Source organism: Aquarana catesbeiana, linkage group LG06, assembly GCF_042186555.1.
Source record: "Aquarana catesbeiana isolate 2022-GZ linkage group LG06, ASM4218655v1, whole genome shotgun sequence".
In the NCBI taxonomy this organism is placed as follows: Eukaryota; Metazoa; Chordata; class Amphibia; order Anura; family Ranidae; genus Aquarana; species Aquarana catesbeiana.
This window is the reverse complement of record NC_133329.1, coordinates 17,518,921-17,531,834: the sequence shown is the minus strand read 5'-3', so window position 1 is coordinate 17,531,834 and position 12,914 is coordinate 17,518,921. Positions and strand designations below refer to the sequence as shown.

The following is a 12,914-nucleotide window of genomic DNA, read 5'->3' as shown; positions in this document are numbered from 1 at the left end:
AGATAGGGTTCTCCTGACATCCTGATAGGAGCTGACCTGACTCCTGGTTGAGACCTCCTGCCTCATGACTCCTAGCTGGAGCACCTCTGACTCCTGGTTGAGACCTCCTGTCTCATGACTCCTGGCTGGGGCACTTCTGACTCCTGGGATGAGACCTCCTGTCTCATGACTTCTGGCTGGGGTACCTCTGACTCCTGGTTGAGACCTCCTGTCTCATGACTCCTGGCTGGGGCACTTCTGACTCCTGGGATGAGACCTCCTGTCTCATGACTTCTGGCTGGGGTACCTCTGACTCCTGGTTGAGACCTCCTGTCTCATGACTCCTGGCTGGGGCACCTCTGACTCCTGGGATGAGACCTCCTGTCTCATGACTCCTGGTTGAGATCTACTGTCTCATGACTCCTGGCTGGGGCACCTCTGACTCCTGGTTGAGACCTCCTGTCTCATGACTCCTGGCTGGGGCACCTCTGACTCCTGGGATGAGACCTCCTGTCTCATGACTCCTGGTTGGGGCACCTCTGACTCCTGGTTGAGACCTCCTGTCTCATGACTCCTGGCTGGGGCACCTCTGACTCCTGGTTGAGACCTCCTGTCTCATGGCTCCTTTATGTCTCCAACATGGGAGCTCTCTTCAAACTGGGAGCCCTGAGCTATCCTTAGGCTTAAGTAATTAATAATGACCCTGCACACCCCTGTATGTAGGCTCCTGCTTAATGCAAATCTTGTGTCATGTTCTCTTACATTTTCACAGTGGCAGGGCCTCACACTGTTACACTCCCCATAGGCCTGTATGTTCCTTCAGTTATTCAGTTAGGTGAAAAACACTTCAGTTTAAATGTTAAATATTATAGAACACCAACATACAGTATAATGTAGAAAGATCTCTCTTACCAGTAATAAAATGGGTCTTCACCTTTGTGTCTGGCTGAGAAAAAAAAGTCCTGAAAGTTCCCTCAGTGAAGTAGAGAAGTGGTGTGGAAGTGGAGGAGATCACTTCTGTGACTTTCTTATGATCAGTGTTTGGTACATCTGTGTATATAACGGTGATCTGGAAGTATTGGGAGGACAGAAGTCTCTGCAGCCAGTCACTGTCTGTCTTTGCGGACCAGGAGAAGAGGCCAACAGTTACATTTATTTCCTCATAGTTTGTTCGGTTCACTCCTGCTCTTTCTTCATGAAGGGTTTTGTGGTCTTTATTTATTACTTTTTCATAGACCTGCGGCTGTGGTGTTTTTGAGGTCTGCTGTAATGTCAAAATAAAAATTTAGATAACAAAATCAGTAAGATGAAGGCAGGGTCTCATTCAGGTTCTTCTCAACAAGGATTCCTCCAGAATGTTAGAGGTTCCTTAATCAATGAGCAAATTCTGCCTCTCAAATAAATTCCCACTGACACCATTGATCTTTGTGTAGGGGGGGGTTCCCAATGACCACAATTGTAAGGATCGTTCTTCCCACTGACTATCGCACAAAGTATCATGTGTTGAAGATATAGTAATTTTTTAGCAGGGGTTCCCTGAGCACGGAATGATATTTCAAGGGTTCTTTTGTGATGAAAAGGTTGAGAAAGATTATTCTAAACTATTATGCCCTGTACACATGGTCGGACATTGATCGGACATTCCGACAACAAAACCCATGGATTTTTTCCAACGGATGTTGGCTCAAACTTGTCTTGCATACACACGGTCACACAAAGTTGTCGGAAAATCCGATCGTTCTGAACGCGGTGACGTAAAACACGTACGTTGGGACTATAAATGGGGCAGTAGCCAATAACTTTCATCTCTTAATTTATTCTGAGCATGCATGGCACTTTGTGCATCGGAATTGTCCACACACGGTCGGAATTTACGCAAATAGATTTTGTTGTCGGAAAATTTTATAGCCTGCTCTCAAACTTTGAGAGGTGGAAATTCTGACGGAAAAAGTCAGATGAAGCCCACACGCAGTTGGAGTTTCCGACAACAAGCTCCGATCGCACATATTCCGTCGGAAAGTCCGACCGTGTGTACAGGGCATTAGAGTGAGTGATAATGGGAAAGGCTTGCTCTGATAAGTTAGGTGAATCATTAACCGCATGCCGACCGGGCCATAGCCGAAAGACGGCTACAGCGCAGTCGGCTTATTCTGGGTGGGCGTCCATGGGACGCCCTCACAGAATCGCGCTCCCGGGAACATCCGTGATCAGGGGTACCCGGCGCATCACGGATCACAGTAAATGCCCGCTGATAGCGGCCGTTTACCATGTGATCGCTCCGTCAAATGACACCGGCTCCTCCCTCCCCTTTCTGTACCGATGTTGCACGAAGAGGACACAGAGTGTATTGCATCCCAAAACACCTCACTGCTGTTTTTTTGAGCACTGTTGTCTGTGCACTTCTATAAGACTTTTTTTTTTTGCACATTTTTTTGCTGGATTACTGGCATGTCATTTATTACCTTTGGACATCTAGCACTCTTAATCACTGTATTGAGGCATTTTAATACCAATTTTGGCCACTATTCACTGCAATATTGATTTATAATATTTATTTATTCACTTTATGCTTTGTTCGAATTTGTCTGAATAATTACACTCAGGTCACCTGAGCACTAGCACTTTATTATATGGTTTTTTGCACTATTGATTATATATATGCATTGTATGATTTTTAGATATATTTACGTTGTACTGTTCACAACCAGTTTATTTACATCACTTCCCTGGATTATTATTACATTTTAGCATTTTTACACTTCACAAGGTTTTTAGCAACCAACACCAACCTATGCGATTTTTCTCTGCGACTTTGTTATTTTTATTTATTTATGCGATTCTATGTGTAGATATATTTACGTTGTACTGTTCACAACCAGTTTATTTACATCCCTTCCCTGGATTATTAATACATTTTAGCATTTTTACACTTCACAAGGTTTTTAGCAACCAACACCAACCTATGCGATTTTTTATTTTTTTTTTCTCTGCGACCTTGTTATTTTTATTTATTTATGCGATTCTATGTGCTGTTGGGTATTAGCACATAGGAAATGACCACATACGGAGATCTATAACACTCTTTTCTGGTTAGCGCAGCACCCCTCCCTCTTCTACTTTGCTTTTTTGGGTTCATGCTTGGCCCTTTTATGGTGTGTGCAGCTGTCCAGTTGCATAGATCTTCCACAGCTCTCATCTTTTTTACCTATTCCTCTTTTCTTTTTCCAACTGGGTAGCGCAGGAATATCTTTCACTTTATTTGGTTAGGAAGGGGGTTTAAGTGCCCAGTGGTCAAGTGGTTAAAGCCCAACTGCATGGAAAAAAATTGATATGCAGTTAGACATTTTCCTAGGTTTATGTCAACTCTTGTGTTACAACAGCAAAGCAGCATTTATAGGGGAAAATGCAACAATGGAAAGCAATGCCAAGCTGCTGCTAACAAAGCAAACAGAATATTGGCATGTATTAAAAAGGATCAACTCCAGAGATAAAACGATAATTCTACCACTCTACAAGACTCTGGTCCGGCCGCACCTGAAGTATGCTGTCCAGTTCTGGGCACCAGTCCTCAGGAAGTAATGTACTGGAAATGGAGCGAGTACAAAGAAGGGCAACAAAGCTAATAAAGGGTCTGGAGGATATTAGTTATGAGGAAAGGTTGCGAGCACTGAACTTATTCTCTCTGGAGAAGAGACGCTTGAGAGGGGATATGATTTCAATTTACAAATACTGTACTGGTGACCCCACAATAGGGAGTTTAACAAGACACGTGGCCACTCATTAAAATTAGAAGAAAAGAGGTTTAACCTTAAACTACGTAGAGGGTTCTTTACTGTAAGAGCGGCAAGGAAGTGGAATTCCCTTCCACAGGCGGTGGTCTCAGCGGGGAGCATCGATAATTTCAGGAAACTATTGGATAAGCACCTGAACGACAGTAACAACAATGTAATACTGACATATAATCACACACATAGGTTGGACTTAATGAACTTGTGTCTTTTTTCGACCTCACCTACTATGTAACTATATTTAATTGCCATTTCCTTAAGCAGTAAAAAAAACACCAGACAGAACACACATATCCTAATAGCAGTTCTGTTGACCTATACGTATTATGTGTTTGCTAATCAGTAATTCTGAACCGCATAATGTAAGATCCGTGAATGCAGTTTGAGATAGAAAAAGAAACAATTTTATAATTCATTTTAGTTGATTGAGTAATGTGTTGTATGTAGGACTTACTCTTTCTGGTGTGTTTTGCTCCCTTCTGACAGCTGGATTCCTTTCATGACCTGTGATCAAAGAAAATTGATGCAAATTGATGATCCTGTATCAGGCCAACATAGATACATGTTCAAAATTCTACACTTACTTATCACACAGAGAATAAAAGCAATAACCTGTACAAGTTTCAGGGTTTTCGAGCTGAAAAATCTTTGCTGTACAGTATGTTCACATTTTAGCTGCACTGTTCTAGCTTCTGACCTCCACCCCAACCTTACCAGCATGGCTCTCCATGGCTGGAGGAACACAAAAATAATTTACAAATATATCCTGGTTTGCTTTTTCCACGTGTCATATCCTTATCTTTCTAAAACCCTTCTGTACATCTGCACAAAGTTGCCCAGCTGAAAAATAAGTCTTCTGACCCATTTCAAGTAAAAAATATCGGTGAGCCTTCTAAACAGGACCTTGATCACCCCAAAAGGGTAACTGGACCAGATTAAAATTATTCACAGTACCTTCTTAAAATAAATAGCTTGGGGTGAACCTGACCCCCATCGCCGTACCCTGATATTGACAATAGACACTAAGGGGTTGATTTACTAAATGCAAATAGACAATGCACTTCGCAAAGTGCAGTTGCACCCCGCAGGTGGTGCTTAGAGCTTAGTAAATGATGTAAAGCTTCACTTTGCAAAGAACACCCAATCAAGAGCAAGGAAAATAAAAAAACAGCATTTTTGCTTGCACATGATTGGATAATGGAAGTCAGCAGAGTTTCTGCTCATTTACTAAGCACTGGAGCAACTGCCCTTGCAGAGTGCAACTGCAAGTCAGACATACAAATAAATCCAATTCAGAACACACTCTGTCCTTTCTAAAATAAATGTAGATTGAAGTATATATACAGTATTAACTATGAAAATCCATACAATCCTCTCTTGTGTTATGTACTATTATATATTTTTGCCCTCACTTTGTTTCTTCATTGTGCTTTGAGCGCCTGGGTGTTCTTGGATTACATGAGGAGAGCTGGATGAGAAGGTGATTTAACCCCGCCCCTTTTTTTTCTTTTTGGAGGATAGGTTATAAGAATTATCTTGAGTTACATATGTAACATTTTTTATATATTGTGTGTCTATATATATATTTGTATATATATGTATATATGTATTTTTTTTTTTTTTTTTAGTATTAAGTATTACATCTTTGTTCATGCGGAGATATTGGAGGTCTGAAAGGTCCTGAAGAAGTGGGGGATCCCACGAAACATGTTGACCAACATACTGTACATAAACCTCATTTATACTTCCAAACAATTTTTGATGGATAGGTTGATGTTTAAAATATGACCTCTTGGCATGCATGATGGAATTTTAACATTGTATGCTTTGACTTGATGAGAGGATATGTTTTAAACTATTTTGAAATAAACAATATGTAAAATGTTAAATTCATGTTTTCTATTAGAGGCATTTTTAAAGTGATACTAAAGTCTTCTTTTTTATAACAAACATGTTATACTTACTTGCTCTGTGTAATGGTTTTGCACAGACCAGCCTGGATCCTCCTCTTCTCGAGTCCCTCGCCGGCGCTCCTGGCCCCTCTCTCCTGCCGAGTGCCCCCACAGCAAGCAGCTTGCTATGGGGGCACCCAAGCCGAGCCACTGCTCTGTGTGTCCATTTAGACACAGAACCAGGGCTTGTCCCTGGCCCCGCCCCCTACCTCTCCTAATTGGCTCACTGTCTTTGATTGACAGGAGCCAATGGTGCCCGCTGCTGTATGAGCCAATGAGAAGGGAGTGTCCTGGACAGCCAAGGCTCTCGTGCAACATCCCCAGATCTGGATGGGGCTCGGGTAAGCGTTAAGTATATAGGGCTCAGGTAAGTATTAGGGGGGCTGAGGGGGGTCCAGCACACAGAAGGTTTTTTATCTTAAAAAAAAAAAAAAAACACTTCTGCCTTTAGAACAACTTTAACCACTTAAGGACCGCCTCACGCTGATTTACGTCGGCAAGGCGGCACGGGCAGGCAAAATCACGTACATGTACGTGATTTGCCTCCCGCGGGTGGGGGGTCCGATCGGACCCCCCCCCGCCGCCCGAGGCGGTCCCGTTCTGTCCCCCGGCGATCAGAGACGAGGGGGAGGCCATCCGTTCGTGGCCCCCCCCTCGCGATCGCCGCCGGCCAATGGGAACACTCCTTTGCTGCTGTATGCTAAACAGCAGCAAAGGAAGTGATGTCATCTCCCCTCGGGTCGGTAGTTTCCGTTCCGGCCCGAGGAGAGACGACATGTGAGTGAGTGCACCAACACACACACACACAGTAGAACATGCCAGGCACACAAAACACCCCGATCGCCCCCCGATCCCCCCCCAATCACCCCCCCCCCCTGTCACAAACTGACACCAGCAGTTTTTTTTTTTTTTTTTCTGATTACTGCTGTGTCAGTTTGTGACAGTTACTGTGTTAGCAGTTACTGTTACCCCCCTGTAGGTCTAGGGTACCCCCCTAACCCCCCCTAATAAAGTTTTAACCCCTTGATCACCCCCTGTCACCAGTGTCGCTAAGCGATCATTTTTCTGATCGCTGTATTAGTGTCGCTGGTGATGCTAGTTAGTGAGGTAAATATTTAGGTTCGCCGTCAGTGTTTTATAGCGTCAGGGACCCCCATATACTACCTAATAAATGTTTTAACCCCTTGATTGCCCCCTAGTTAACCCTTTCACCACTGATCACCGTATAACCGTTACGGTTGAAGCTGGTTAGTTCGTTTATTTTTTATAGTGTCAGGGCACCCGCCGTTTATTACCGAATAAAGGTTTAGCCCCCTGATCGCCCGGTGGTGATATGCGTCGCCCCAGGCAGCGTCAGATTAGCGCCAGTACCGCTAACACCCACGCACGCAGCATACGCCTCCCTTAGTGGTATAGTATCTGTACGGATCAATATCTGATCCGATCAGATCTATACTAGCGTCCCCAGCAGTTTAGGGTTCCCAAAAACGCAGTGTTAGCGGGATCAGCCCAGATACCCGCTAGCACCTGCGTTTTGCCCCTCCGCCCAGCCCGCCCAAGTGCAGTATCGATCGATCACTGTCACTTACAGAACACTAAACGCATAACTGCAGCGTTCGCAGAGTCAGGCCTGATCCCTGCGATCGCTAACAGTTTTTTTTGTAGCGTTTTGGTGAACTGGCAAGCACCGGCCCCAGGCAGCGTCAGGTTAGCGCCAGTACTGCTAACACCCACGCACGCACCGTACACCTCCCTTAGTGGTATAGTATCTGATCGCATCAATATCTGATCCGATCAGATCTATACTAGCGTCACCAGCAGTTTAGGGTTCCCAAAAACGCAGTGTTAGCGGGATCAGCCCAGATACCTGCTAGCACCTGCGTTTTGCCCCTCCGCCCGGCCCAGCCCACCCAAGTGCAGTATCGATCGATCACTGTCACTTACAAAACACTAAACGCATAACTGCAGCGTTCGCAGAGTCAGGCCTGATCCCTGCGATCGCTAACAGTTTTTTGGTAGCGTTTTGGGGAACTGGCAAGCGCCAGCGGCCTAGTACACCCCGGTCGTAGTCAAACCAGCACTGCAGTAACACTTGGTGACGTGGCGAGTCCCATAAGTGCAGTTCAAGCTGGTGAGGTGGCAAGCACAAGTAGTGTCCCGCTGCCACCAAAAAGACAAACACAGGCCCGTTGTGCTCATAATGCCCTTCCTGCTGCATTCGCCAATCCTAATTGGGAACCCACCACTTCTGCAGCGCCCGTACTTCCCCCATTCACATCCCCAACCAAATGCAGTCGGCTGCATGAGAGGCATTTTCTTTATGTCCTCCCGAGTACCCCTACCCAACGAACCCCCAAAAAAGATGTTGTGTCTGCAGCAAACGCGGATATAGGCCTGACACCCGCTATTATTGTCCCTCCTGTCCTGACAATCCTGGTCTTTGCATTGGTGAATGTTTTGAACGCTACCATTCACTAGTTGAGTATTAGCGTAGGGTACAGCATTGCACAGACTAGGCACACTTTCACAGGGTCTCCCAAGATGTCATCGCATTTTGAGAGACCCGAACCTGGAACTGGTTACAGTTATAAAAGTTACAGTTACAAAAAAAAGTGTAAAAAAAAAAAAAAATATGAAATAAAAAAAAATAGTTGTCGTTTTATTGTTCTCTCTCTCTATTGTTCTGCTCTTTTTTACTGTATTCTATTCTGCAATGTTTTATTGTTATTGTTATTGTTATTATGTTTTATCATGTTTGTTTTTCAGGTGTGTAATTATTTATACTTTACTGTTTACTGTGCTTTATTGTTAACCATTGTTAACCATTTTTTTGTCTTCAGGTACGCCATTCACGACTTTGAGTGGTTATACCAGAATGATGCCTGCAGGTTTAGGTATCATCTTGGTATCATTCTTTTCAGCCAGCGGTCGGCTTTCATGTAAAAGCAATCCTAGTGGCTAATTAGCCTCTAGACTGCTTTTACAAGCCGTGGGAGGGAATGCCCCCCCCCCCACCGTCTTCCGTGTTTTTCTCTGGCTCTCCTGTCTCAACAGGGAACCTGAGAATGCAGCCGGTGATTCAGCCAGCTGACCATAGAGCTGATCAGAGACCAGAGTGGCTCCAAACATCTCTATGGCCTAAGAAACCGGAAGCTACGAGTATTTCATGACTTAGATTTCGCCGGATGTAAATAGCGCCATTGGGAAATTGGGGAAGCATTTTATCACACCGATCTTGGTGTGGTCAGATGGTTTGAGGGCAGAGGAGAGATCTAGGGTCTAATAGACCACAATTTTTTCAAAAAAGAGTACCTGTCACTACCTATTGCTATCATAGGGGATATTTACATTCCCCGAGATAACAATAAAAATGATTAAAAAAAAAATATGAAAGGAACAGTTTAAAAGTAAGATTAAAAAAGCAAAAAAATAATAAAGAAAAAAAAAAAAAAAAAAAAAGCACCCCTGTCGCCCCCTGCTCTCGCGCTAAGGCGAACGCAAGCGGCGGTCTGTCGTCAAACGTAAACAGCAATTGCACCATGCATGTGAGGTATCACCGCGAAGGCCAGATCGAGTGCAGTAATTTTTCCAGTAGACCTCCTCTGTAAATCTAAAGTGGTAACCTGTAAAGGCTTTTGAAGGCTTTTAAACATGTATTTATTTTGTTGCCACTGCACGTTTGTGCGCAATTTTAAAGCATGTCATGTTTGGTATCCATGTACTCGGCCTAAGATCATCTTTTTTATTTCATTAAACATTTGGGCAATATAGTGTGTTTTAGTGCATTAAAATTTAAAAAAGTGTGTTTTTTCCCCAAAAAATGCGTTTGAAAAATCGCTGCGCAATTACTGTGTGAAAAAAAAAAATGAAACACCCACCATTTTAATCTGTAGGGCATTTGCTTTAAAAAAATATATAATGTTTGGGGGTTCAAAGTAATTTTTTTGCAACAAAAAAAAAACTTTTTCATGTAAACAATAAGTGTCAGAAAGGGCTTTGTCTTCAAGTGGTTAGAAGAGTGGGTGATGTGTGACATAAGCTTCTAAATGTTGTGCATAAAATGCCAGGACAGTTCAAAACCCCCCCAAATGACCCCATTTTGGAAAGTAGACACCCCAAGCTATTTGCTGAGAGGCATGTCGAGTCCATGGAATATTTTATATTGCGACACAAGTTGCGGGAAAGAGACAAATTTTTTTTTTTTTTTTTTTTTTTTTGCACAAAGTTGTCACTAAATGATATATTGCTCAAACATGCCATGGGAATATGTGAAATTACACCCCAAAATACATTCTGCTGCTTCTCCTGAGTACGGGGATACCACATGTGTGAGACTTTTTGGGAGCCTAGCCGCGTACGGGACCCCGAAAACCAAGCACCGCCTTCAGGCTTTCTAAGGGCGTGAATTTTTGATTTCACTCTTCACTGCCTATCACAGTTTCGGAGGCCATGGAATGCCCAGGTGGCACAAAACCCCCCCAAATGACCCCATTTTGGAAAGTAGACACCCCAAGCTATTTGATGAGAGGTATAGTGAGTATTTTGCAGACCTCACTTTTTGTCACAAAGTTTTGAAAATTGAAAAAAGAAAAAAAAAAAAGTTTTTTCTTGTCTTTCTTCATTTTCAAAAACAAATGAGAGCTGCAAAATACTCACCATGCCTCTCAGCAAATAGCTTGGGGTGTCTACTTTCCAAAATGGGGTCATTTGGGGGGGTTTTGTGCCACCTGGGCATTCCATGGCCTCCGAAACTGTGATAGGCAGTAAAGAGTGAAATCAAAAATTTTCACCCTTAGAAATCCTGAAGGCAGTGATTGGTTTTCGGGGTCCCGTACGCGGCTAGGCTCCCAAAAAGTCCCACACATGTGGTATCCCCATACTCAGGAGAAGCAGCTAAATGTATTTTGGGGTGCAATTCCACATATGCCCATGGCCTGTGTGAGCAATATATCATTTAGTGACAACTTTATGAAAAAAAAAAAAGTGTCACTTTCCCGCAACTTGTGTCAAAATATAAAATATTCCATGGACTCAATATGCCTCTCAGCAAATAGCTTGGGGTGTCTACTTTCCAAAATGAGGTCATTTTGGGGGGTTTTGTGCCACCTGGGCATTCCATGGCCTCCGAAACTGTGATAGGCAGTGAAGAGTGAAAGCAAAAATTTACACCCTTAGAAATCCTGAAGGCGGTGATTGGTTTTCGGGGCCCCGTATGCGGCTAGGCTCCCAAAAAGTCCCACACATGTGGTATCCCCATACTCAGGAGAAGCAGCTGAATGTATTTTGGGGTGCAATTCCACATATGCCCATGGCCTGTGTGAGCAATATATCATTTAGTGACAACTTTTTGTAAATATTTTTTTTTTTTTGTCATTTTTCAATCACTTGGGACAAAAAAAATAAATATTCAATGGGTTCAACATGCCTCTCAGCAATTTCCTTGGGGTGTCTACTTTCCAAAATGGGGTCATTTGGGGGGGTTTTGTACTGCCCTGCCATTTTAGCACCTCAAGAAATGACATAGGCAGTCATAAACTAAAAGCTGTGTAAATTCCAGAAAATGTACCCTAGTTTGTAGACGCTATAACTTTTGCGCAAACCAATAAATATACGCTTATTGACATTTTTTTTACCAAAGACATGTGGCCGAATACATTTTGGCCTAAATGTATGACTAAAATTTAGTTTATTGGATTTTTTTTATAACAAAAAGTAGAAAATATCATTTTTTTTCAAAATTTTCGGTCTTTTTCCGTTTATAGCGCAAAAAATAAAAACCGCAGAGGTGATCAAATACCATCAAAAGAAAGCTCTATTTGTGGGAAGAAAAGGACGCAAATTTCGTTTGGGTACAGCATTGCATGACCGCGCAATTAGCAGTTAAAGCGACGCAGTGCCGAATTGGAAAAAGACCTCTGGTCCTTAGGCAGCATAATGGTCCGGGGCTCAAGTGGTTAAAGTCCCATTTAGGTTAATTTCTATAGTCCATGCAATATTATAAATCTGATTGTTTTAGGTTTATGTATGTTCTTAGTTCACATAATCCATTTTTTTTTATGGAATTAGTGCTCACCGCTCAAAGCAAGAGGGTCATGCCCTGGACTCAATTGAAACCTATTGGATAGACCTTATCATCCAATATGGAAACAGATTCTGCCATTTGAGAAGAAAACAATAATAAGAATGAGGACAAATATATTGCAGTAGGAGGACTATAACGAGCAGCAATACTTTCTAGAAAGAAAGTGTATAGATAGCTAGTAGTTAGTCACATTCAACTAGACTTTTTCTATTGCTAAGGCGTTTAGCTGCTTTTTTTTATCCCTTTCACTAAGGGTAAAACAAATCTTAATGTCTAAGCACAGTTTTGCAAATTTGACATGTGTTAGTCAAACCGTACATACAATCACAACTACTTTGCGCATCCAGGTGGATTATACCTTGTTTTTTTTTTTTTTTTCAGTACAAATCGGGCTTTCATTTGGTGGTAAATGGTAATGGATATCTCCGGATTTTTTTTTATTATCAAAAGGAAAACTGGCCCAAAATAGTTAAAAAAAATTATTTTTTTTAAATTTAGTTGTATATTTCTTGTTACTACCATAACCTATTGCTAAAGAACAATCCAAAATAAATTTGATTGCAGCGATACCATATATGTGTATGTTGGTTATTCTTTGCCAATATTAGGCTGCGCTTCCAAAAATTAAAAGTGGTCATGATTGATAAACCAACTAAGTGACATTTAGCATAAACTAAATAAAATGGTAGAAAAGATTGATATCAGCAAAGTGGAGATCACACTGACAAAATGGTGGGGATACAAAAGTTCAACAATCAAATGCATTTATAATGAGTCCATATATTAGAAAAATAAAGTCCTTGAAGATATAAAAAATTAAACAGAGAGAAGGAGAAAAACACCCGTTCTTCCAGTGATAAAAAACATGCAAAAAACAAGGGACTGTCTCCCTAAGGAGCGTTATGTTGCTGGGAGATCCTCCACCTCAAATAGAAAGGGCCCCTTACCAGATCCAAAGACCTCCTGTCACAGAGATCTTACGCACAGGTGGCTGTGTCCCCCAGCCACTGGGTCTCTGTTACGGTATGTATCACGGGCCACCACTCCAGGGAATCAACCAAGTATAGTTGTATCAGCTCCCAATCCACAAATATGCGAGAAAAGAAAATGCTC

At 42.5% G+C, this 12,914-nt stretch overlaps 1 protein-coding gene across 2 annotated transcripts in view; it reads right to left on the bottom strand.

Annotated features, from left to right (window-relative positions):
- The window catches only part of LOC141148193 (uncharacterized), a 51,060-nt gene extending 39,097 nt beyond the window's left edge, over positions 1-11,963 (bottom strand). Inside the window, exons 1-3 of one of the 2 annotated variants that reach the window (XM_073635404.1) lie at positions 11,793-11,963; positions 4,222-4,271; positions 892-1,243 (exon numbers count right to left, since the gene is read on the bottom strand). The gene's annotated coding sequence lies outside the window, so the exon portion shown is untranslated. Of the gene's footprint in view, positions 1-891; positions 1,244-4,221; positions 4,369-11,792 lie in introns of those variants that run through there. The other variant, XM_073635403.1, reaches the window with a different exon arrangement.
- Between the last annotated feature and the right edge of the window lie 951 nt (positions 11,964-12,914).